Here is a 26,722-nt window from a genome sequence, read left to right as displayed (position 1 = left end):
GTGTGTGTGTGTGTGTCTCTCTCCACGATGAGCCAAACCGTACTGCCTCAAGAGCGCAATGCAAACGTAGCAGCGTATAGCCCGGTTTCATACATTCAAAGGCAAGGGCCACATAAATAATCAGAAGTTCTTCACCCAGTGTAAAGTGCACTCTCTCACTCTTTTTACTGATCATGTTTTTTTTTTTTCTTTCTTTTTTTTTGTGTACAGTTAGCGTTCGAGCGACAGAAAGCTTTCCCTCCACCTGTGGATCCAGCAAGTAAAGCCAACAGCGAAATGCCCCCTGTAGCACAAAATGAATGTAGGGAATTATGTGTCTGTGTATTTGGAGGGGGGGGGAAAAGCGTATCCACACACACACACACACACACACACACACACACACACACACACACACACACACACACACACACCAGCCACAGTTCCAGAGGTGCTGTCCTTGACATTTTTATAATAACCAAGTAACGCAATTTCACATTATATCCTCGGCTGGCAAAAACGTGTGTTTTACAGCGACGGGTCAGTTCCAGAGAAGCGCTCGTCACGGGCGGCACTGCAGGAGTCCAACGGAGGCGACGGAAACACTCCAGAAATAAATCTTCTTGGCCTGTTACGGGGCTCGATGAAAAAGCACAACGTGTAATGGATAGGCGGCACACGACGCGACTGCCGGTGGGGAGCGGAGCGGTCCCCTCGCGGAATCCCTCTTCCCAGTCGCTACACCGGGTGCCGCAGGAAGGTGCGGGAGCAGAAAACGGGACGGTGGCCTTTCCGACCTTGGTCACATTCCGCGGTCCATTTCTTTTGTTTTCCCCACCTCTTACTTTCCACTCAGGCAGCCGCTGTGATTAATGGGTACGTCACGGGGCGGGGAAAAAAAAAAAAAAAAAAAACATGAATCCTAAACAGCTCCACACTTGATGCGTTCTTGTTTTCGTTAACAAAGGGTTAGTGAAGCGCGTGCGGTGAAGGAAAAAGACCGACGTCCGCTCCCTCCGCAGGGGTGCAAAGGCTGCGGCAAAGGAATCGGAACATAACGGATCTGAGAAACTGTCTCATCAATTTGAACGGAGCATCTCAGTAATTCGTGTCTTCGGGAACTCCTCGAATGTGAGGGACGAGGGTTCCAAACTACAGCGAGAGGGAACGGGTGTCCGGGTGCCAGGATCCAGCATGAAGCAAATGGGCTCTATGGTCCAACGTGAAGAAACTGGACTCAGGTTCAGGTTCCTGTATGAGAGGATTGGTCCTCCAGGCTCCAGCGGGAGGCCATCGGGCTTCGGTCTTCAAAATGAAAGATGTGGCTTCAGACTACGTGCTCAGGTGCAACGGATGTTTTTTTCCCCCTCCGCCTCTGCTTTTTAATTCATTACTGATGCGCAGCCCTACCTGAGCAAGGACAGGCATATGCAGGGATACAGAATCACGCACATTCTCTCACACACTGTCATTCGCACACCCAAATGCACACACAAAAACGGTATTTACAGCCAAAAAGAAACACATGTATTGGTAGAAGAACATCCCTAGCAATACAGCAGTGACAGTATCTGCAAAGCCTGCAGGGTTGAAACAGTCCACAGGTTAGTCTACCACACACACACACACACACACATACGTAGAGAGTGAGAGAGATCAGTCAAAGAGTAAACTCAGCACTGGCACAAATCCTCATCGGACTGAATCCTGGACCAATACCAATGCATGGAGAGCAAGGAAAACTGAATTTCGGTACAGCTGAGGAAGGGAAGGCGTATTTAAAAAAAAAATAAATAAATAAATAAAAATCAGAGAAAGCGAGCGCGACAGCAGGATTGAGCCCCCCACTCACCTTCGGAGCGCTCGGTCTGGCGCTTCTTCGAACCAGAGAGACGGAGGAGGGGGACGGGGACGACGCCGCGGGAGACAGGCAGACAGAGTGATGGAGATGTGGAGAAACGGAACGGGAGACGCGGGAGCAGCGAGAGGAGGCGAGAGTGATAAGGATGCTAATGGCGCGAGAGAGGCAGAGAGAGGGAAGGGGGGGAGAGACTGACAGACAGAAAGAGAGAGAGTGAGTCAGAGGCCAGAGACGCGGTGGGGCGCGCAGCTCGGCGCAGGCAAGAGCGGCTCGCTCCTCGCAGCACCACGGTACTGGCACAGTCTAGACTGCCTCTTAAAGGAAGGCAGCCGCATCTGGGAGGGCCAGCTTTGCATCGATGCCCGAGCGGCCAATCGCACGCGAGGGAGGTGGGGCGCATGGGCCGACGGGCCAATCGCGCTCGGAGGAGATGGGGCGACAGGGACCGGCGGTCCAACCGTGCGTGAGGATGAGGAGAAGGCGGGGGGGGGGGATAACATGTCTGGTACTCGAGAGCCGGCCGTGCAGTCAGACCAAGGGCACGCAGCGGTGTTTACGCCAAGGAGCCGTCACCACTGAGTCACCGGGCCTCTTCTGCACGTGCCCGACAGAGCCGAGCAACTCGGGGACGACCAGACTGCGCTTCAGGTGCACGTAATTTACCCATTCGTACAGCTGGAGAGTTATTTTTCCGTATCACTTCTGGGCACTGGGCAATACGTGCCTCGCTCAAGGGTACTGCAGCAGGAGACGGGAATCGAACCTGCGTACTTCGGGTCGTTCGAGTCCAAGGGCGGAGGCTGTAACCGCCGCCCAAACCAAATTACATTGAAAGAAAATAAAATAAAGAAATATTTTCCTTGTGTCTGTGTTGTTACTGGGACAATTCTGACTAAGAACCTTCCTCAAAGCCATCACAGAAGGACCATTTCTGTAATCTGAAGGAAGAGGTTTCCACTAAAAAGTCTGGGTCATTAATCACCACCCCACCTACTGCCCTGCCCCGGCACTCGCATGCAAACACAAAGATGCACTTACACGCGCGCACACACGTGTCCAGCTCGTTAACAGCGTCCTCCTTCACCCTCCGAGTGGGAAGTGTCACAATTATCCTTTTCATCGCACTTCCTACTCCACGACATCACGTGTCCCCTCCGCACAGACCGGCACCGACATTGGGAATCTCCCCGGCTCCCGGCTCTCAAAGGCCACCCTCGGAAAACAACAAGAATTCTGGGAAACGAAGGGTTCCTGCTGGCGTGTGAACTCATCTCGCAGAGACGCAAAGCCGATCCGTCTCCCAAAACACTGAGGTCACGGAGGCTTTCGCGGAGCACCGAAAACACGGCGACTGTAAACAGTCCCATGAATCATTCACGGGTCGTCCGACAGGTGAAAAACCTTGTACGTCTCCGGCATTAAGGCTGTTTGTGTTCACAAGCATGGCAGTGACATAAGAAAAGGACACCTGACAAAGGAAGGAAGGCGCAGGAGGACCACACCAGGCATGCAGACCGCAGAACAACACAGTTGTGTCTCAGATGGAAGGAGGAAAGAGGGGAAGAGAGAGGAGAAAAAAAAAAAAAAGAAAAAACACACACACACACACACACACACACACACAACACACTGGTCCCCAGGAACCGACAGGACAAAGAGGATCACACAAAGAGTGCGTGTTATGTAATGCGAAGGACGGCAAAGTGTACCGCGGTCCAAGCCGGGCAACCAACACCGATAAGACTTCCGTGCAGCTGTGGGTCCGCGATCCTTTCTGGCGGAGAAACACCTGCGCCGCCCCATTGTTCGAGGCTATTGCAGAAGCGCGTGGCGGTCGGCCGCGTTCTTTCGCGCGCGCAAAACCGAGGAAAAGTGAGCGAAGCAAAGCGACCCGGGCCGAGGCTCCCGGTACGAGTTTCGAGCCCTTACCCCGCAAGGCCGCTTGACAAAGGTGGGAGGCAGAGCCGCCCGCGGCGGAGACGAGCCTCGACCGTCCCGACGGAAATTCGCACCTACAGCAGTTCCCTGGCGCTTTCCACCGAATGCGCACATTTACGGTAATGACAGATTTACCCAGCGACAGAGAAATGACCTACCGACGCTGATCCTGCAGCAAGACAGGACCTCACGCGGACGGCGTAGCGCAGCGCAGCGCCCAGCCCTCTGTCTCGCACACCCGTACACATGGATATACGCGCTGCAGCGGCGTGATCCTACCGCCACTTCGGCAGCACAAGCGCGTCCATCTGCGTATAAGTGTGGGAGTAGGTGTGCGATGACAGCGCTGCTCTCCTCGCAACTGCCCGCTTGATGCGCTCCGAGCACTCGGCGATGTTTCGATAAGCAGAAGCCTAGTTTTACAGGTGTAATTTTACACTTACATTTACTCATTTAGTTGACCTTTTTCTCCAGGCTGATTTACAGTGTAAGCCCCCTACATCTATTTACCCATATATGCATCTGGGTAATTTTTACTAGAGCAATTTTAGGGTTAGTAAGTTGCTCAAGAGTACAGCTTGAGGTGGGATTCAAACCTGCGACCTTTGCATTGGAAGGTAGTGGCTCTAACCACTGCACTACCAGCTGTTGCGCTTCCGAAACAACTGTGTGCGGCTCATCGATGTTCGGAGTGTTAGTGTAACCTGGCGTGAACGTGCGGCCCATTTCGTGCATGCGTGCGCGCGCACTCGACTCTGCATCTGTGCAAAGCGACCGCAGCTCTGCGCGATGCTCTTCGTCGTATTCGCGCCGCAACGCGACGCCGCGTGGACGCAGCGTGGCACCGGGTCGATAACGGCGTGGCGTTTGCGTACTCCGTGCGCGCAGCTCTGTGAGCGAAGCTAGCAGCGCTTCCACGGTCCAGACAGTCCTCTTAATCCCCTCTTCCCATCGGTGTAAACAGCATCTTGTGCAGAATCTGCGCTGCCGTATCACACAACACAGTGCCATTGTGGCGTTATTGGCAGGTGCCGTGGGCTTTTTGTCCCTTATTACCATGATGACGGCATAAACACGGTGTCATCCTGGAGCGCGGCGGCCGTCCGTCACACAAAACAGTCATTACGCTGGGCAGGGACAGCGCAGGTAAAGACACGGTAAAGCCCATGTGAAATACCTAATTGTGTTTATGTGCTTTCTCAGGAAAAGGCAATGCGAGGTACTTCAGGGACAGAAGAGCCCAGACCACTGGGACACACTGAATGGCCAGGTCATGGACAAATGATAGACCGACTGGCCCTTCCATCCCATACCTCCGCGGCGCGTGATGAAAGGACGGTCAAGGTACTTCCAGCGTCCTTTACGGGCTCATTGGCTTTGATCATAGGGGCAGCACTGCAGCCGCCCATACACGCTGCTCATTTCCACTCGGGGGGCCAGCATCTAGCAGAGGGAAAGCGCTTTGACTGTACAAAGAGAGGAGGCAAAAGGTCTGAGTCAACCAGCTTGGCATCGAAAACGGTCAGAATCCCCATCAACCGAGCCGCCAGGCTTCTCCGTGGTTCAAAAAGACAAACACCAGCGTGACCAAGTACGGATGAGTTGGCGTGCGCTCGACCGGTCTTCCGAGTCACCCTGGTATAATGCCCCTGTGATAGTAAAAACAAAAGGAGGTGGCATGTTTTTTCATGTATTTTTCAAGTTATTCCCTGAGAAACACACCGTCAACTGCCGACTGTACAAATACATGGAAAAAACACGCCATCCTTCTTCTGAAGCCGCTTGTCCCAACCGGGGTCGCGGCGAACCGAAGCCCAACCCGGCAACGCGGGGCGCAAGGTCGGAGGGGGAGGGGACGCACCCGGGACGGGACGCCAGCCCGTAGCAAGGCACCCCGAGCGGGGCTCGAACCCCGGACCCAGCAAACCCCGAACCCCCCTCACAAACACATTTCAAATGGTTTAAAAGACTCGTGTTCTACGGTTGTGCTTTTGTTCTTTAAGTATTGACCAGTTCCGCAAACCAGTTTAATAACGCGGTTGGATGCCAAAAAAAAGACTCGGCAATAACAGCGGCTGATACAAGTCACTGTATTTGTGTCATCATTATTCTTTTCGGACTTGTGTGATGCAGACTCGCTTTTTTAAGCTAAGGAAGGGCGGGAAAAATAAGCCGTGCTGCGTATATTCCCCGGATCCCCTCACTCAGACAGAAAGAACACGTTTCCCCCCCCTTTCACATCAATCCAAGTGGTGTACCGTATTGCAACTCAGTCACCAACAAAGCTTATAAAATAAACCCACCCTCCACATCACTCTTGCAAGGGTTGCACGAAAACCACACTTCCAACTGACCGACAACACGCACGTTTTAACCTGCGGTTCTGTAGCCCTTCTAGCTCTTTACATCAGCGATACCTCCAAAAAGGGAAAATTGGTGCGAAGAAGATGGTAAATTGAAGCAGGTGGTTCGCTGTCCCTTCGAGTCACTCTCGTACACACGCGCTCCCGTCACGAGCTCAAGCGCCCGTGGTCTAACCGTGCAATCGGAAGCGGCGCGTTGATCCACGGAGAATTTTGAAAGAGTAATTATTTCCTCGATACCCACCCTACAAATCTTCTGCGCCTCTTCCTCTAACTGTGTAAGGAGGGGTCTCGTACGAGGCTGCGGTGGGAGGCTCCAGTGTGTTTTCCTCTCGCTCTTAGAGCCTGGAACAGAGCTGCGGTTTAAGATTACAGCCTCTATTTTAGGGGCTTTCAGTAACTTTTTCAAAATACGCACTAGTCCCCTAACCTCCAGGAAAAGGATTATAGGAACCAGTAGCTGGTGGTCTCCTGAACTCTGAGATGCCTTCGTTTCATTTTCCAGGTTGTTCTACTTGTCTAGTGCGTCTACAGGAAAAAAAAAGAAGCTGGAAAAGGAACTACGAGGCCATAAGTTTCTTTCCAAAGAGGAGAAAGGCTGTGGAAACTCCAACCGTGTGTCAGGACCTCTTGCGGCGTATCTACAACTTCTACATCCCCAGAGATGCACTACTGTGTGTGTTGCAGCAGAGATGCCGTGCACTCTGGGGACAGCGAGTCTCCCGACCCCCGAGAAGCAGCGGTCAAAATTCCGCTGGGAAAAAAGATTCGGCTAAAGCCGGGGAACGCTTCTCCCGTAGATCGCTTATCGCATTTTTTGGCTCGCGTCGGCTCCGGGCACGTCCGAGCCGCTCGGAACAATGTCAACGCTGATAAGGGGGCTGTTAAAGACAGGCGCGTTAGGGCTTCGGCAGCACTTCGGCAGCGCTTCGCAGGGCAAACGAGTTTCTTCGCCTTTGAACCCTCCGCAGAGACCCTCGCGCTGCGGACTCATCTTACTCCTTCGTGTGGAATTCGGCAGGGAGGCCCGACGCCGGTCTCTCCCGAGAGCGTTTTTCACCCATCCACCCCACACACCGACCTGACCTTTGCAATTTCCTCTGGGCTCAGTAAAGTTTTTACCCATCCATCTGTCCATCCACCTATCTATCCACGTAAGGAGGCCAGTCTCTTCCCTCTCACCCTTCTGACTCCACTCCTTGCAGAGACACAGGAGTGGTTTCACCCATGAACCAAATGTCTGCATCACCACTGCATCACATCTGTCTGGTGTGCAAAAATCAGGACGTTCCTCTGCATGCCCCAATTGTCTTTCCTCCCCCGAGTTGTGAAAGGACACAAAGTCTACACTGAGGCGTGACTCTGCCAACACCTTGAGTCAGGGGTGAATGAGACACAGCCCACGTTCTGCCAATCGCTGCCCATGTATTCCTCTATGAGTAATAATGTGTCTACACAAAGCAGCCATTCTTCTCCAGCATCTCTCCATTCTAACCTTACGTATCTCAGTAGCTTGAAAGGGTCACAACTGAAGCTTGAAGTATGTTCCCGATACGGCGAATGAGCGGTCAGCCACGTATCTCTACCCGCTGCATGCTTTCAGGGATGAAACGTTACCGCAATTAACACCTCGAACTTTAGGGCGAGAGCCTCTTTGTTAACACCACGAGCCGCCGCGATGCCGAGCAGGTCGCTCGCCGATGGGGCCGTCGCTCAGAGATCAGCCATGAGCGCTGGCACCGTAAGCGAGCGAGAAATGTCAGCCCAGCTGGCATTGCTGACCTCTCCTTGAGCCGAGTAACCCTGCCAGGAACAGCCGTACCACGGGCCGGGAGAGCCATCCAGCACGTTGTATTCTCTCTCTCGCGCACACACACAGACGACTATAAAAACGCACACGTTGCAGGCGCGCATAGTACACACCGCTTTTCCTTCCTCTGCAATCCCGTTAGATGGGCAACGGTCGTCGGCGGTTGGCGCGTCAAACCAGCAGCTGGCCTCACGTGTTGTCCGCTTCTTAACGTCTTCTTTCCTTGTGACGTTTCTGCCCCTTTCTGCTCCCCCGGCAGCCTCCCCGTTGAGTCCGCAGACCGACGCGCCGTCGCCCAGTCCCCTCAATTCTGAGCGTTTTCTGATCTCGTAAGCAGCTTCGCCCCGCTCTATCAGCGCCTAATCCGCCCCTGCCCTCAACTATTCAGCGCAGCGGCACATGATCCAGCTAGCGGCATCATGGGATGCCTCCGATTAGCGCGGCCGCAGGGAGGCGGGGAGGGTGGCGGGCGCGCTTGTGCGCGCGCGCGTGGCAGCGGCGCGGGCGCGAGCCACTGACACTTGCTCCGAAGGAATGTCAAGCTGACAGCCTGCGGATCACCGTCTGTTCCCTGCACTGACTCACGGCTTTGCATATAGCAGCAAGCTGAGAGAAGAGCGCGCACACACGCACACGCGCACACACGCAGAACAAGAACAAACTCATGTAGACAGACACACAAAGCAGATCCACGTGTGTGAGACAACAGCGCCATGCGGTCAAATCGTGGGACTCAACCACCCTCGGCAGGCTCGACGTAGAGGTTGAGCATGAGAGACGCTGCGCCAGTACATTCGCGCCCGCTCTGTTGAATAGCCGAGAGCACGTTCACGTGAAGGATATAAATAGCGTGTGGCGTGGCCTTGGTCAGACAGGTGCAGTCCCTCTAAATCTATACCCAACTGGGCACATGCAAAAAGATGAAATCACTCCGCAATTCTCAGAGCCCTGCGTTCACTTCCAAGACTGTTGTCATGGGTGTCAACGTCCTGGCAAACTAACTGGCTCTCTGCTTCGGGATAGTAGATGGGGTTCGAGCCAGGTGCCCCTGGCAGCTGGACCAAAAGAGGGGAGAAGCAGGGGGCAGGATCGGCCTCTCGTTCTTCAGGAGTCAGTGTCGGTGTCTGGTATCCCCTGTGGCTCTAAATCAACCCCCCTAACCTCATGGATCAATCCTGCTTAGGAAAGACCCTCGGGGGCGGGCTAGTATAGGACCTTTCCACCAACGAGCAGCCAGCACTTTACCGCACAACGGTAACAACCCACATCAGCTGCAGGATGTCGCAGGACACACTGTCCTTGGAGTCAGACGTCACAAGTCAGAACACGCAGCGCTACATCACCGTTCATCACCTTGTAATCGTGCAAAAATTGCGACGGCAAACACCCAAACCAACAGCGCCGTGCGATTGGCTGTTGCCGGTGGCGCACTTTCTTTGCCGTTTCTTCGAGGCTCACGAAGACCCAACAGAAAGCAACTTCAAAGAAATGTAAACCAAATCCCTTTGCAGTTTCATCTCTTCTGCCCCGTTATGAAACATTCTTGTATGATCCGGGGTACTGGCAGTTGTGTAATGCGCAACATCAAAAATTTGCTGTCTTTTCTGTTCCTGGTTGTCTCTGACTGTGTCGTTCAGCCTCTTCGAGATGAGATTTAATCCACTGCTCTGGCTCGTTGCTGACAGTCTTTTTCTTGCTTCGTGAATCATATCGCATCTGATGAGAGCACCGCATACTGACCTGGGCACTGTGATACACACTCACACTTCACTTGATTCAAACTCTTATTAAATTATAATACAAGTGAGCAATAACAATGTCTCGAAGTTCGATTCCGAGTATCTCACAGCCTTTTAAAATGTTAAATCCATTTTATAGTTGCAACCCCATGGTAAATACTAATAAATACGTACAATTGATTGACAGTCATCAAATTGCAATGTCATCCTGTGATGATTATCTCCGGCACAGGACGTCTGCAGTGCCAGCTCATCCAGGGGTCCTCAGACATCTACAGGAAGAAGAAATTAACACAGAAAACTCTGCATCCTTTTTTGTGTTCATCTGGCGCCAAGGCGGCATAACGGCTAGAGACTCGAGCCCATAACCTTATGACTGCTGCTTGAAGAGCTTCTGAGGGCTCTGCACTTACGCCCTTGTTACACACACACACACACATTTTCAGAACCGCTTGTCCCATACGGGGTCGCGGGGAACTGGAGCCTACCCGGTGACACAGGGCGTAAGGCCGGAGGGGGAGGGGACACACCCAGGACGGGACGCCAGTCCATCGCAAGGCACCCCAAGCGGGACTCGAACCCCAGACCCACCGGAAAGCAGGACCGTGGTCCAACCCACTGCGCCACCGCACCCCTATGCCCTTGTTACATCCAGCTGTTTAAAGCATTTAAAGCACCAGTTAAGCAACAAAGTAAAAAGGATTTCTATTAAACTCAAATGACCAACGTAAGCTGTGATGGAGGGACAGCGGCGTACGGTTTAAGCCATGCAGATACTCGTTTAGTGTTGGCTAATTCTCCCAGCTGGCAGGAGCTCATGGGTACTCTACGAGACAGACATGAGCCCATGATGGGAACGCAGTTTAGTCCTGAGAGGCCCAGAGGAAACGAGAATAATAAATTCCCTGTGGAAATAAGGAACATTATTGGGAACGCCCACCTAATGATTTTTTCTGAAGATGTAATAGGGAGCGACTGACTTCTCCTAACTAAGGCAAAACGCACACGCAGATCTGTACTTTGTCCGAAAGGAAACAAACACTTAAGGCAGGAATTTTCCCTTGAACTAGGAGCATCTGAAAGCCAAGAGGAACGACTGGATGTACACACAGCACCGCCAATAGAAAACTGTTATAAAGCCTAAATAATACTTCTTGCATAATAAGAAAGGCGACGTACCGCCCCCAGTGTTCAAGCACGCCTTTAATTTCTCTCCTTAATACGTAAATTATTCCCAGTCCTTAACAAGTTGTTGTGCCACTGCTTTTTTGAATGTAAATAATTACCTGGATAATTACTTATTTACAATAAGTAAATCTAATTATCCAGTTATGTTTTTGCTCATCTCAGTTAAATGGGTTGAATCATGTATTTGGTTGATTTGTATAATTTTTGTAGAAATTATTATTATTTTTTTTTTAAATATTTCACTGTTCAGTACGAGGGGGGTCTGGGGTTCAAGCCCTGCTTGGGGTGCCTTGCGGCAGACTGGTGTCCCATCCAGGGTGTGGCCCCTCCCCCTTCGGTCTTGCGCCCTGTGTTTCTGAGACAAGGTCCGGCTCGCCAAGCCCCGACTCGGGACAAACAGTTGTACACATTGGTTGGTTGGGTGGCTGGTTGTTGAGTACAAGGGTCAATAAGGGGTGTAAATAATCTGTCCATACATTACTATGTGGTAGTCATTGACACATGAGTACAAGTGAACAAAATCATATAAATTTTCCTCTTTGTGTGTATTCAGCGGGGGGTGCGGTGGCGCAGTGGGTTGGACCGGGTCCTGCTCTCCGGTAGGTCTGGGGTTCGAGTCCCGCTTGGGGTGCCTTGCGGCGGACTGGCGTCCCGTCCTGGGTGCGTCCCCTCTCCTTCTGGCCATACGCCGTGTTACCGGGTAGGCTCCGGTTCCCCGTGACCCCATATGGGACAAGCGGTTCTGAAAGTGTGTGTGTGTGTGTGTGTGTGTGTGTGTGTGTGTGTGTGTGTGTGTGTATTCAATATTGGTATTAATGATCTCTGAAATGTCACTAAATTGCATGAAGTGTGTATCGTTGGTGATTCTTCATTTTATTGTGCTGCGAGTACATATAACCATAAAAGTACCTCCGAGTGTCCAGCTCCTGTGTGCCAACGCCAGTTGGACAATGATCGGGTGGAGCAGTGTGCTCACCCTCCTAATTCCCCCACACATTCATGTGCTGGTTTGGTACGTGCAAATTCAGAAAATATGCAAATGTTCAAATTTGTGCATTCTGGCACAAATACATTTACCTTTACACTGTAAGCCAAGGAGAGTACTTTCTCTTTCCATGATTATACACACACACACACCCATCCATCCATCTATTTTCCTGACAGCTTGTCCAACTAGGGTCGCGGTAGCAATAGGGAGAGCAGAAAAGCCCAGACATCCCTGTCCCTCGCAACTTTCTCTAGCTCAACCCGTGGGATCCCCAGTCGCTCCCAGGCCAAATGGGAGATATAACCTCTCCAGCGGGTCCTGGGCCGACCTCGGGGCCTCGTCCCAGTTGGCCATGCTTGGTATACCTCCAAAAGGAGGCACCCAGGGGGGCATTCTTATCAGATCCCCGAACCACCTCAACTGGCTCCTCTCAATGCGGAGGAGTAGCAGTTCTACTCTGAGTTCCTCCCAGATGGCCGAACTCCTCACCCCATCATGGAGAGTAAGTCCCAGCACCCTATGGAGAAAACTCATTTCAGCCACTTGTATCTGCGATCTTATTCTTTCAATCAATACCCAGAGTTCATGACTATAGGTGAGGGTAGGGACATAGATCGACTAGTAAATGGAAAGCTTCGCCTTACGGCACAGCTCCCCCTTCACCGCTACAGTCCAGTATAGTGACCACATTACTGCTGCCGCTGCTCCCAGTCACACTCCCTTCTCCCCTCATTTGTGAGCAAGACCCCAAGATACTTAAACTCCTCCACCTGGGGCAAATTCTCTCCCCTTTCCTGAAGAGGGTATGCCATCCTTTTCCATAAAAGAACCATGGACTCAGACTTGGAGGTGCTGATCCTCATACCAACCGCTTCACACTCAGCTGCAAATCATTCCAATGCATGTTGGAGGCATCCATGTGACGGTGACAAAAGGACATCATCTGCAAAAAGCAGATACATCACCTTCTGGCCCCCACATAGAATGCCCTCTTGACCTCAGCTGTGCCTTGATATCCTGGCCATGAAAACCACAAACAGCAGGGGGGACAAGGGACAACCTTGGCTGAGTCCAACACCCACACTGAATGGGCTTGACTTAATGCCGGGTATGCGGACAGAGCTCTTGCTCCGTGTGTACAGAGACCAAATGGCCCGCAGCAGTGATCCCGGCACCCCATACTCCTAAAGCACCTCCCACAGAATTTCTTGGGGGACACAGTCGTAGGCCATCTCCAAGGCCATAAAACACATGTAGACTGGATTAGCGAACTCCCGTGCCCCCTCAATTATCTGTGAGAGGGTGAAAAGCTGGTCCACTGTTCCATGGCCAGAATGGAATCCACGTTGTTTCTCTTCAATCTGAGGTTCAACTATCGGCCGGAGCCTCCTTTCCAGCACCCTGCCATAGACTTTCCCAGGGAGGCTAAGAAGTGCGATACCCCAAAAGTTGGCACAGACTCTCCGGTCCCCTTTCTTAAAGATAGGGACCACCACCCCAGTTTGCCAATCCAAAGGCACTGTCCCCAAAGTCCATACAACATTGCAGAGGCGTGTCAGCTATTACAGCCCCACAACATACAGGGCCTTAAGTAGTTCCAGGCGAACCTCATCCACCCCCAGTGTTTTGCCACTGTGGAGCTTTCCAACTACCTCAGTGACTTCCTCCAGGGAAAAGGACTCTGATACCCCGGAAGTCTCTAGCCTGACTCCCGTAAAGAAGGCATATCTCTCAGATTTAGGAGTTCCTCAAAGTGCTCCTTCCACCTCCCGACAATGTCCTCATTTGAGGTCAGAGTTTCTCCACCTTTGCTAAGCACAGCTTGACCGAAGCTCCTCTGACCCTTCCCAAGCCGCCAGACGGTTCTCCAGAACCTCTCTGAGGCCGACCAAAAGTAATTTTCCATGGCCTCTCCAAACTCCTCCCATGCTTCGGATTTTGCTTCTGCAGTCGCAGCCTCTGCTGCCATTTTTGCCTGCCGGTACCCATTTGCTGAGTCAGGAGTCCTCAGAGCCAACCAGTCCCTAGAGGCCTTCTTCTTCAGCTTGATGGCTTTCCTTACCACTGGTGTCCACCAGCATGTTCTTGGGTTGCCGCCGTGACTGGCACCCACAAGCTTTTGGCCACAGCTGAGGTTTTGAACAGGGTCCATTCAGACTTCATGTCCCCTACCTCCTCCGGGACCTGGGAGAAGTTCTCACGGAGGTGGGAGTTAAAATCATTCCGGACAAGGTCTTCCGACAGTCGTTTCAAGCAAACCCACATGATACACTTGGGTCTACCGAGTCTATCCACCAGTTTTCCCCGCCATCTGATTCAACTCGCCACCAGATGGTGATCGGTTGACAGCTCAGCACCTCTCTTCACCGAAAGAAAATGTGTCCAGAAAATGTGGCCTCAAGTTAGATGAAACAACTACAAGGTCTGTGGTACCAAATACTTATGAGTATCCTTGTGTTCGAACATGGTGTTTGTTATGGACAAACCGTGGCTAGCACAGAAGTCCAATAACATTTCATCATTTGGGTTTAGCTCGGGCAAGCCGTTCTTCCCAATCACCCAATTCCGGATTTCCCAGTCACTGCCAACATGAACGTTGAAGTCCCCCAGCAGGACTATGGAGTCTGTAGGTGAGACCCTGTCCAGAACCCTATCCACTTTTTCCAAAAAGGTCAAATACTCCGAACTGCTGTCTGGTGCATAAGAACACTCAACAGTCAGGATTCCTCTCTGTGACCTTAAGTCACACTGAGGTGACCCTCTTGTCCACCAGGACAAATTCCAACTGAACGGCAGCCAGCCAGGGGCTTGTGAGTATCCCCGTACCTGCCTGGCGCCCCTCACCCTATGCAGCTCCTGAGTAGGAGAGAGACCAGCTCCTATCAAGGAGTTTGGTTTCAGAGCCGACACCGCGAGTGGATGTGAGCCCAACTACGTCTAGTTAGCATCTCTCAACCTCCTGCACCAGTTCCACCTCCTTTCCCCCCAGTGAGGTGACATTCCACGTGCCAAGAGCCAGTTTCTGCCTCGAGGGTCCACGACGCCATGCGCCACCCTGCCCACCCATCTACCTGAAAGGCACTGCACCCAACCTCCATGTTGAACCTTGCAAGTGGTGGGCCCACATGTCCCCCCCACGTTGCCTTTTCAGGCTGAGCCTGGGCGGGCTACGTGGGCTGCCTGGCCACTAGGCTCTTGCCCAGGAACAGTATCCCCAGGCCTGGCTCTAGGGGTAGTCCCAGTGACCCTATTCCAGGCAGGGTACACGTTGTACTCAATCTCTTTCACATTCTGTGTTCATTGTAAAGACAGCTGCCCTCGCTCTTCAGGTTAATGCCCTTCAGTACTCTATGCAGCCCCGTTTAAAGAAAAGTTCTGGAAAAATTTCAACATAAAAACAATAAATGCAGCAGTGCTGTGCTTCAGCATCTGGATATTTATACTCCTTTGAAAAAAGTTTTAGAAGTCTAATCTTGTGATCTGTATTCATTTACATTACCCTCGACCCATTTGCACCCCCCGTTGGATCTCTTCTTGGAATTTAAAAAAAAAAAGTGAATTAAAATAAAAAACACATGAAACAGTGGTGTGCAATAGGACACGTCCTTGTTTTGTTTGCAGCCCCACTGCTGATCCTCAGGTGTGTGGAGTCCATTTGAAACCAGGTCTAGAACATGACCTCCAGCGTTCTGCATGAATCCAAGTCACATGTGGGCTGACTGGGCCAGCAATAAAATCAATAAAAATGCATTGTTTTACATAATCCTGCATTTGTCTTGCTGAAAACACAAAGTTATAAATTATTTTACTGTGTATAAATTATATAATTTATATAGTTTATAAACCCACTGTGTAATTGGAAAATGCAAGATAACACATGTCTTTTTCCAGTATAGCGAGTCAAAATAGATTTTTTGGTAACAGCATAAAGTACTACAGACAAAAAAGGTAAGTATTAAGTTATAATTGTAGTATGAAACACATTTAATGTTTGTTTCTTATACCACATAAACAATACATCCATTAGGGCAGCAGACAAAAGGCCTCAAATTTGAGAGCAATAAACATTCTGAGTAGGAGTGTTAACTAACGAAGGACAAAATTATGCAAATTCAAAGAATACAGCGAGGTCATCTTCTCTCACAGTGATATAAAAAAAAACAAAGAAACACACACGCACACACACACACTTTCATATGCGAGTTGCAGAAAAGATACTGATTTCTCCCTTTAAAGAAGCATCTGGAAAATATTATGAAAACAGCTTCACACCAGATTCTGGACATGGTGGGAAATAAGACCTCGCAGACAAGACCACATCGATATGTTAACCGCACTCAAGGCTCAGAGAATATACACTCATCAGTATTGTCTTTGTCTGAATACGAAAAACTGGAATCCGGAAAAGTGTGGACATCAACTTTTCGATCACGTCACTTTACGAAAACCTTGCTTGAAGCAGCATCACTAGCAGAGCACCGTGGTCGCTTAACATTTTTTGGAGATATTTCTACAAAGTTCTTCAAGCCCCTTACTGCAACACACAGTGTGACTCGATTAACACTGAGCATTACAGCATGTAGTCTGAGATGCACATAACCACATATGTCCTCCAGAGTGGACTAAATTGAATGGCTAAGTCTCAGAACTTTACAAACCATAACTAGACTGATCACAGTTGACTGTTCATAGCAACATATCCACACAACCTTAAACCCTGACAGCAAAGTTAGGGCTCCAGAGGTTTACGTTTATTCATTTAGCTGACACTTTTCTCCAAAGCGACTTACAATGTTAAGGTTACAATTATTTACCCACTTATACAGCTGGGTATTTTTTATTTTTTTTTTTTTTTTACTGGAGCAATTCAGGGTAAGTACCTTGCTCAAGGGTACTACAGCCAGAGGTGAGGCTCAAACCTGCAACCTTTGGGTCCAAAGGCAGTTGCTCTAAGCACGACGCCACCAGCTCAACAAATCAATGAATTTGATATAAAATCCTCAATATTTGGGGATCAGCGCTGCTCACGTCGAGAGCAGCACATTTCCCCTCCACGCCTGCCAGAGCAGCTTCGGCAGGTGTGCGCGCGGCTCTTCAGAGCACTGGGGGTGAGATGAGATTATGACTTTAATTCAGCACTCCTGAGAAAGAGAGGAAAGGTTGTGCAGAGATTTTGACTAAGTACAACCCCCCCCCAATACTCCCTGTATCCCTGTATCGCATGTCCGATGTTGTTGCTCTGCTTCCAGGGAGTTTTTCCCTGACAACAGCTGGGGCCGCTGCCAGCGGGGGTGTCAAGCAAGGGTGGGGGGGGGGGGGAGGATGAGCTGGAAATAGCTGTGTCACATGAAGCCTTCAGGTCTCTGTACCAGTTTGCCAAACCTTACATGGAGCCCAGAGCAAAGCGCTGTGCCCCGACAATGCCCCGCCACTATCTGCCTTCACTACTCCCCCTCTGCGGAGCAAACACACACACACACACACACACACACACACACACACACACACACACACACAAACTGGTTGCCGGCAGCCACCCCCCCACCCCCCACAGGGAAGCGGGACTCTTCACTCGTCTTCAACAGCCGTGCGAGCAGCTGGATGCCGACAAAGGATGAAAAGATTGTGACGATAACGTGCACCTGCAATAACAGCCCAGAGCTCTCGCACCGGCGCTCCGAGGCCCACCGAGATGTCGCAATGGCAGCGACGCTTTACGAAATGATCAACGAGGAACGGCCGAGGGGGGTGCGGGCTCTCGTTCCACCAAGCCCCAGATCATAAAGGGAGAGGGGGGGGGGGGAGAAAAAGAAGAAAAAAAATCACATCCATTTTCCCGTTAAAAAACACCAGTCGCCCAGTTAACAGTAACACCCATGATGATGGGCCTGGGGGTCCTGGGCTCCAGCCACACAGACAGCAGCCATTAGATATGGTCTGGACCCACACACTACAGTCACACCGGTGTAAGATCGTGATCTTTTTACGCAAAGTGCGGCATCGCCGCACCGCAGCGGTCACGTGCTCCGGGCAGCGCACACCCCCACTGAGTCCCAGTCAAGCCTGGAGCCGAAGCAGCACTGCACGGACGACCCTTTCCCAGCAGTCTCCTGGCCCTCGGCCAGACCTCCGAGGCTCCAGTGGAAAGAATGCCTTGGCAGGCGCTCGGTCCGCCCAAGGACCAGGTTCCATGGTCCTCTGGGACCAGGGATGAGCTGGAGGTCCAAGCAACAGAGCTGGAACTTCCCTCTCAGCCCACGGCTGTCTCACCCCGCGAAGCAAAGCGCCTCGGACCCTGGGGCCAGCAGGGTACTGCAGGGTACCGCAGCGCTTCTGAAACCGGACTCTGTCACACCGCGGGATATTTGCGATCCTCTGACCGACGGGGTACCACGGAGGTAACGGACCTGGACTACACGTGACCCTACGACCGGCCTCGTACTGCAGCGGATAAGGAACTGGACTGCCCTCTGCCGAAAAACCGTCCGCTGAAGGACAACAGCAGCACATCTCTCAGGCCCAAAACTCCAGCACTGTATACTTGAGCTGAAGTTTTACTCTTGTTCCTGAACAAAACTGGATGGAAGGGGAATAAACTGTAAATATGGCCCAGTGGACCCAGGTAGCCTCCTGTCCCGACACGGTCGGTCGCAGGCACTTGCAATCAAAGGGCAATTTTCAGCGGTCCCAAATTAAGCTTAAAATAATACTTCAACTAAACCTGTCACCCAGTCTGCCCTCCACCTCTGATCCCTCCCGATTTTCACATCTATTCGTGTTTTGGCAGCACCCCGGGTGCAGAATTCCTGGATGTTTGGCACCGATCAGCGGCAGTGCAGACAGAGACCATCAAGCGTGCAATGTCGAAACCTGAGGAGGGACTCCGCAGCTCCAACCTCCAGCACTCATCTTCCCTCGGAGGTGTTCTCATTATTATAAAATGAGAAACGTGCGAGTTCCAGCACTAACAAAAACCCCACGACAAGGTGTCCAATCCACACACTTCCGAGCCTTTAAGGTAACTCTGTTCATTAAGGCCTTTTCACAGGTGTGTCGGACACCCCTTCGGGGTCCATCTGTCCACTGCAAATGTAGCCGGATGGAATGCGAGGCAGCCAATGGTTTCCTAGCGACCGGGGCTCTGGACTCCTGAGAAAGGTTGCCGCGGAAGCCCAGGAGACACCCCGCTGTTGTAGCCTTGGAGGAAGTTCGTCTCCGCAATTGCTTCAGTAAATTTCCAGCTGTTATAAAAGGTGTGTAAAACTATAAGCCAGGAAAACCACTCAGGATAAAATGACCACTAAGTCAATAAAACACTCGGCAGTGAAGCACAGCCATACTTAGGCCTCCCACGGCACAAAACCAGCGTTCGCCCTCTTAGGACAGTGGCGTGTTGAAATGCCATCTTTGGCTCCCGCTGTTCTCCCCCGTCCATCACGTGCTGTTTTCGGAGACAAACGCAACGCACAGAATAACTGGCCCATTGTGTTTCCCTGGGCCTTTCAAAAGCCCAATGTCAGCTTATCACAGATCTACTGTTCTCAGTGGCTCTGCCAAGAGCCCAGCATCCCCTCGCCTCCCCAGCATCCCGGTGCTTCGAAACCCGGCCGAGGACCGCGCGTGGACCCGAGGCTGCAGACCAGCCCAGCGGCCGAGAAGTTGCATTTGTGAGTAAACGTTTGAGCCCTCAAATGCCAGCAGGAGAGCCAAGGTGGTAGTTGACCCCAAGCGCCCTAGCGGAAAAAGGGTCCCTGGGTGGATGAACAGGCAGAGCGCAAAACTGGAAGTTATTTGAAACAAAGAGTTAAGGATTTTTAAAAAGTAAATAAATACATTTTAAATTGTGATTTAATTACACCATTAGGTGGCCACGGGGCTGCGAGTGTGAGCAAGGCCACTGCCCTTGCACCTGTACAGGCCTCCTCTCCGGCGGAAAACATCCTACAGCACACCTCTTTCAAAACAGCTCTCAGATGTACAAACCTGTCTTAGCGGTCCACCTGGGGTAACTGGACTTGCAGGTTCTTTTCCTATTTTGTTTTAGTTTAATTTTTGCCTTTCACCCGGAGGCGAATCGCTCGCGTTTGCTGCAACGCAACTTTCACCTGGGATGTTCCACTACAACGTCAGCGCATCTGCACCCTTCGTAGTGTAAACATTCACGATTTACCATTTACCGTTTACCGTTTACCGTTTACCGTTTGCACTGGTCCTCCGCGCGGCTGCCGAGATTCACTGAAGAGCTCACGTTCAAATCCACAACATAAACGGTGGCGACCGCAAGGAACGTACTTAACCGTCAACACCCAATTACATAGAGGCATAAGATTTTGGGAATGCATGTGAGTAAATTAATATGTAATCTACAGTGACGAACCCAGCAGGGAACATAGCAAGATCCCAGCGAAGGTGTCATCGATTCGAGTTTGTTTTTACAGAGCACTCTTTCTCACCAGTGGCACAGCGCAGAACGTGGTCACTGGGAACAATCCAGTGTTTCAGGGTGTGATAAACAACAATTATAGCTCACTACTGGGATAAGGCAGCTGAGGAGAGGAAAACAAAATATCCCCGACTGCAAAGAAAGAGGGGAAAAAAAAAAAAAAAAAAAAAAAAAACCTGTGTATGCCCACTCACCCGGGCATTCAAATAAAGTCATGATGGGAAACGGAGCACGGAGAGCTAGAGAGACGCGCTGTCAGGGAGACGGAGGAACAAGAGACAAGCGGGACGGCGGGAGGAGACGGAAGAGGACACCGCAGCAGGCCGAAGCCGGTTTAGCCGCACCGCAGGGATTCTTGTCGTGACTCACAGGGGCACCCGAGCCAAGCGGACTCCTTCCGGTGGGTGTCCACCGAACACGGTGGAATGTTTTTCCTCCCTGCGTACGAGGGCAATGCCCACCGACAGAGACAGACACATACCAGCAGGTCTCGTAAGACAAAAGAGCCAGCAGGTCCCCGCGATCTACGTTTTAACTTGCACCGAATCCGTAGAGCCGCGGAACGGCGGCCGACTCCGATTGTGTCCCGGCGGCTTGTGGGGAGGACAGGCAGGTGAACACGCGCGTTCCAGGAACCACCCTGGCGAGGACAACTGTCAACACCGGCTCTGCGGTAGCACCGGCACACAATGGTTCACAGACGCCACACCCAGAGTCTTAACCACTCCTGCGAAAAACAGCAATTAGGAAGCTAGGAGGGGGAAATGGTCACACACGTTTCGAGACATGTTTGCGTGCACTTTAGCGACCACCAAGTCCCGCGAGCTTAAACCTGAACCGAAGCACCGACCCCCACGCTAAGCGCATTGCCCGACGGCTTAATCGCGTAGGTCTACATACGTTAACGGAGACGGGAGGATATGTTTCACGCGGTGAAGAAAGCAACACCACCGCACGGCCGTACTTTAAGTCCCGCGCAGTAAAAGAGCACGGTCAAGGACACGGTTCTCAGACACAGAAACAGCGGCAGTGACCTGTGCCGGGCGACCAACAGGGCGTGAAGTTGTACCGGCAGGGTGCCATTTACAAGTGGCCGTGTGGGCCTTCTGCCCGCCGACCGGTAGCATCTCTCACACACACACAGGCAACTTGTGAGCATTCGCAGGTACCCGTCAACGCATAAGAACAGGCACGGAGCAAAACCCTAAAGCGGAAGTTAGTTCATCCCAACGCGAGTGTCACGTCGCTGTGAGATGCCATCTGCTGGCAGCGCGTGGTTTCTGCACGCGCTCCTTCCACACGGTCTTTAACCCAGTAAAAGCGCTACATGCCCCTCTTATATAACCTGTCATTCCGCAGGGACACGGCTAAAGACCGAATAGTCAATCTTTTACATTTTATCATGAGTATACTTCACTTCACAGAGGTCCACGTGCACCTTTCGGTCCTGCCCTTTAAAATATACATAAGTTCTGTACATAAGTGACCTTAGAAAAGAGAGACATGACATGCCAGTGACGCCACATGAAAACACCTTGAGTTATGAGATATGACATTTGCTATTAAAAGCTTCTTTTGAGCTTTTGCCAGGACGTGCTCTCTGGTGGGTGTGGGGTTCGAGTCCCGCTTCGGGTGCCTTGCGATGGACTGGCGTCCCGTCCTGGGCGCGTCCCCTCCCCCTCCAGCCCTGTGCCCTGTGTTGCCGGGTTAAGCTCCGGCTTGCCGCAACACTGCTCGACACAAAGCGGGTTTCAGCCAGCGAGTGTGTGTGTGAATGAGTTTCTTTTGAGCTTTCGATAAAAACGCCTCCCAAAGACGAGGTTCTTCCCACACGCACATGTCGTGCACTTTCCCCACATTACCAGGTCACATTTGGGTATGGGGGGGTGCTTTGAGGACATCTTTCTATAGTGTGCAGGGGACTAAGAGGATCCGATAGGTCTTATTTCTGAACATCCTCAATTATTACGCAAGCCTATGGTGGCGAACACGATAGAAACACATTTCAAAGGTCAGGCTGTTCTCAGTTTAGGCAATAAATGCTATGATGCAATATTTATTTATGGATTAAACAGACTCCAGAATATGAGACCATTTATTCCTTCGTGAAGTCTCGCCCGTCCTGGCGCACCAGGTGTGTATGGGTTCGTAGCCCTGCAGCGAGCTCAGCGCAACCACCTCCTGTCCCAATACACCACAGTGGAGTAGCGCTGAAAAATAAAATGTTTCGACATTTTAGCTTGTAGGCACATTTGTGAAGGAGACCTGGACAGGAGAAGATTGCGGGAAACTACTGGAGGTAATAAAGTAATGAACTGTGCTTCCCTTTACTGCGGTAAAAACAAACTTCGGTACCAACCAAAGCCTTTCCAGTGACCTTCGCTACAGGAGCGTGAAACTAGTCCCGATTTACCTCGAAAATAAACCGTACGTTTAAAAAAAAAAAAAAAAAAGAAAAAAAACATGGAAACTGTATCAAAGCCGGAAACTGACTCGCAAACACTGATAAGGAGGTTTTTTTTTTTTTTCTCTATCGTAACGTCTTGCGTTTATTTTCGTTTATTACGAGGTCAAGAGACACACTTTGTTTGAAAACACTGGAGTGAGCAATCAAAATATCAGCGTCTCCTATCTTTACAAACACAAAGCCAATAAATAAATAAAGAACGAAAATACGAAATAAATTAAGACCTTACGATCACAAAAGTAATCTTTTTTTTTTTAAATATTATTATTATCATCATTATTATATATATACTATTAGGTGATAGGATGGGGCAGCTGGAAGCGTAGTGGTTAGAGCTGCTTCTTTTGGACCAGAGCAGAGGGTCGCAGGCAATTTTGCTGCAGTAACATTACAGAACTGCATAGATGGGAAAATCGCTATAGGGAGCTGGACACTGTAACTCGCTTTGGAGAAAAGTGTCGGTTTTAATGTAAAACAATACCGTAACGACCCGCGTTACTGTGTTTAGGCGGGAAGATGTGTTCCGTGTAAATAGTTGCATTGTGGGTAACTTGTAAATAACGTGTCCAACCAGTGGGGACACTTCTGGGGAAAATGATGGGGTGGCTGGAGCTTGGCAGCGCTAAGCAGGCTGACTTAAGGAGTAGATCCTGGAAGAAAGTAGGATTTCAGACCAAAAAGTATTCTTTTCCTGGGACCGCTATTCTAACGAAATATTTTCCGTGAACGTTGCCTTTGCGTCTTTCTTCGTCCCATCAAAACCCACAGCGCTGCGCGCTACAGTATTTTTTTTTGTTCACCGAATCGCGGCGGCGAGCGACACTTCTTCTTGGCATCGATCCATGAAGCTGAAGCAACGCGACGAGCTGAACGACAGGTGTAACAAGGGGACATGACCGCTCAAAGTGTCCCCCGGTGGTGGTGGTGATGACGGTAACATGAAGAAGCTGAATCACGAAGGCAAAAAAAAATGATACGGCAAGCTGGAGTAAAGGATCGCGGAAAATAAGCATAAACTGAAATGATGAAGAGGAGTGATGAGGTGAAGCACGGCTAGACGAAGTGCAGTGATGAAGGGAAGGAACCGATATGGATGATTGTGATGGTGGTGAAGCAAAGAAGAAGCGTGGTGGTGATGGGAAGATAAGGTGATTGTAGTGCTGGGCGGCAAGACGGAAATGGAGCATGAAGGTAAATCGAAGGGGGTGGAGAAGAGAAGCGAAGTGGACTGAGGGTATGCCTGGCGATGGGGTAGAAACATGGTGACCGGAGACGCTCTTGTTGTTCCGCGGAAAGGAAACAAGATTACAAACAACTAAGTTAAAAGTAGCGACATCCACCAATTAGCCGGGAGTCAGATAAGGAAACGGGAGGAGAACAACCCAGCAGCCTCGTGTCTGTCATACGATACGGCTTCAACGCTGCGCTCAAATAAAACAAAGATTATTTTTTTTTTTTTTTTTTTTTTTTTTTTTTTAAATAAAAAGGAACCCAAACTGGTCAGTCTCTCCCAATAATAAAACAGCCTCGCGCCGTTCTCGCGCTTTCCTCCATCCACCAACCAAACACGACCAACAACGTGTGAAAGAACTTAGTCCTTAGAGTGCGATAAAAAAAAAAAAAAAAAAAAGCCGTCCCCGGAGAAGCCATGATTTCCCAGCGACTTACCAGCCCGAAAAGAGGAGCGCGAGCAGCGTGGTCCGTGGACGTTCGATGGTGTCCAGACCCGGAACGGAGGACCCTGCTGCTGTCCCACCAGCGCTCCGCTTCAGTCCGGTCCAGTTCACGTGTCTCAGTGCGACGCGACGGCGAGGAAACCCCGACGCCCTTCACTAGCAGAGCCCCGTTTTGTCCTCGTGTGTGTTATGTGTGTTCTCCCATGATGGCATCGCAGGGCAGGGACGCGCTTCTGGGGATGACAGCCTGGGAAAGGAAGTGCGTGCGTGCGCGCGCGTCTCTCTCTGTCTGTCTCTGTGTGGGTCTCGTGCGTCTCCGTCTACGAGCGTGAATGTGTCTGAGCGGGCAGCGTATCGGCTGCTTTGTCGGGGCGTGTAGCAGATAAAGCCTGGACCATGTGGCCTCACCGTATTGTCACTCGCAGACACGCCAAAAATGCACTAAAGGAAACGCCCATGATGTGCCCAGTGGAGCGAGACTGCCTCCTGGAGATGGGCTTGCTGGAAAAGGCGGCTATGTCTGTGCTATAAAACAGAATGTGTATGGTATGGATACAGTACCCTGGCAGCAATCAGGGTACTACAAACAGTAGCATATAATAAAGTTGGAAATCGTTTAAAGCACTATGGGCGTGTCATTTTTAACAATTGTTGACGGTGTTTGGTGAAAAGCGGCCATTTTTTTTTTTTTTTAACCATTATGCCTTGGTCAAGTTTTGTATCTGGATTATTACTGCTGTTTGTATTGTAATTTAAGAGCAATATCCTTTAATGGTGTTACGATTTACCCTACTGCACTGCAGGCCACGTGTGCGCACGCTGTGTAAAATTGTTACGTAACAGCCCGGGGTGCGTTTGTTCAATCGAACTTTGGTTTAAAACTTCACATAAATTTCTTAGCCTGTTACAAAGCATCGCTTTTGGCTTAAGAAACAACCGTGTTCAAACAGAGATACTGTTGATAGACTCGGGAGATTTATTGTGAATCCACCGTGTTGCAGTAGATATTAATGAAAGCGTTGTATAACCCGAACACATTTGAGTGTCACACCAGGTTTCTACAAAAAATGTCTTCCGGTATCACCTCTGCTCCACAGTCCCTTGTTTCCACCCATCCATCTTTCTGAGTCATTCGGAAATCCCTTTTATTTTTACCGTAAAACTTGGTGTACTTAGAGAAAATATTATTCGTCACAGTCCTGATACAGTATTTTCAGCTGCTTCTTCTTCAAATTGTTGGTGTTCCATATTTTAGTTATCTCAACATTAAAAACACATTTAGCTTTCATAATCTCCCAGCAATGCTCTAGTTATTAAAAATATTACATAGAAATTTACTTGCCTTTGAATGACTTTTCCACAGGCAATCATAAACATGTTCCTTAAAATTTTCACAGATCTGTTACCTGCACACATGGCTACTTTAACCTCGCTAACAGCAAGTCCCCCTCCCTGATTTTTAATTTGCAAAATCTTTCAGTTTTAAAAAGATCTTGCTTATAATCTTTACTAAAAACAACTATTAATTATTACTTTGTGACTGAGGTGCTTTAGAAATAGTACCACCAGATTTTTCTCATTTACTGTATGTATGTTGCAAAGTCTACAGTTGTTTTTCCTCCTATAAACCTTCATCAGTGTATTTATTGATATAAACTCTTTTGTCCAGGTTTTGGAAGGGTGTCAGGTGGTTTAGTATTTAGAGCTTTCAGCTTGCAATGAGGAGATCCAGGTTTGCATCTTGCCTTCTGTAATACCATGGAACAAAACACTTACCTTGAATTTCCATGGTAAAAACTACCCAGTAGTATGAATGGTTGGTAGTTAAGTAGTTTGTACACAAGTTTTAAGTACAAAAACATTTAAGTTGCTTTGGAGTAAAGGATCAGATAAACGTATAAATAATAATGCAAAATAGAATGAAGCAGAATTATTATCATGAATTATTAAGGGACAGAAAATCCTTTCAGTTTACTCCCCTTGTTTATCATCTCATTCATCTTCTTGCCAGCAGAATTGTAGTGTACATATATGCAAAAGGCACGGAAAAGACCATCTGAGATGGTACAGCTCCCGGTGGGATAGATGATCATCCAGTGTAGTGTTATGGTAACAGAGCAGGGGATGCGGGTTGCTGCGTTCAAAGATCAGCCTAGACAATTCTGCTTGTACTCTGTTAAAAAGAACACAACCGTACTGCGTTTGTGTCTTTGTGAAGGTTTTCTTTAATGGTATTCACTTTCCTCTTTAGTCCACCCGCTCCATTGTAA

At 50.1% G+C, this 26,722-nt stretch overlaps 1 protein-coding gene across 8 annotated transcripts in view; it reads right to left on the bottom strand.

The window, feature by feature from the left end:
* slc20a2 (solute carrier family 20 member 2) overlaps positions 1-25,133 on the bottom strand; it is a 45,742-nt gene extending 20,609 nt beyond the window's left edge. For 5 of the 8 annotated variants that reach the window (XM_018758366.1, XM_018758367.1, XM_018758368.1 and 2 more), the window contains exon 1: positions 24,445-25,133. The gene's annotated coding sequence lies outside the window, so the exon portion shown is untranslated. Of the gene's footprint in view, positions 1-1,831; positions 2,225-8,064; positions 8,594-24,444 lie in introns of those variants that run through there. The other 3 variants (XM_018758365.2, XM_018758363.2, XM_018758361.1) reach the window with 3 other exon arrangements.
* Between the last annotated feature and the right edge of the window lie 1,589 nt (positions 25,134-26,722).

This window comes from Scleropages formosus, chromosome 17 (assembly GCF_900964775.1).
Source record: "Scleropages formosus chromosome 17, fSclFor1.1, whole genome shotgun sequence".
Classification (NCBI taxonomy): domain Eukaryota; kingdom Metazoa; phylum Chordata; class Actinopteri; order Osteoglossiformes; family Osteoglossidae; genus Scleropages; species Scleropages formosus.
The sequence above is the reverse complement of the archived record's forward strand: the minus strand, read 5'-3'. Positions and strand labels throughout refer to the sequence as shown.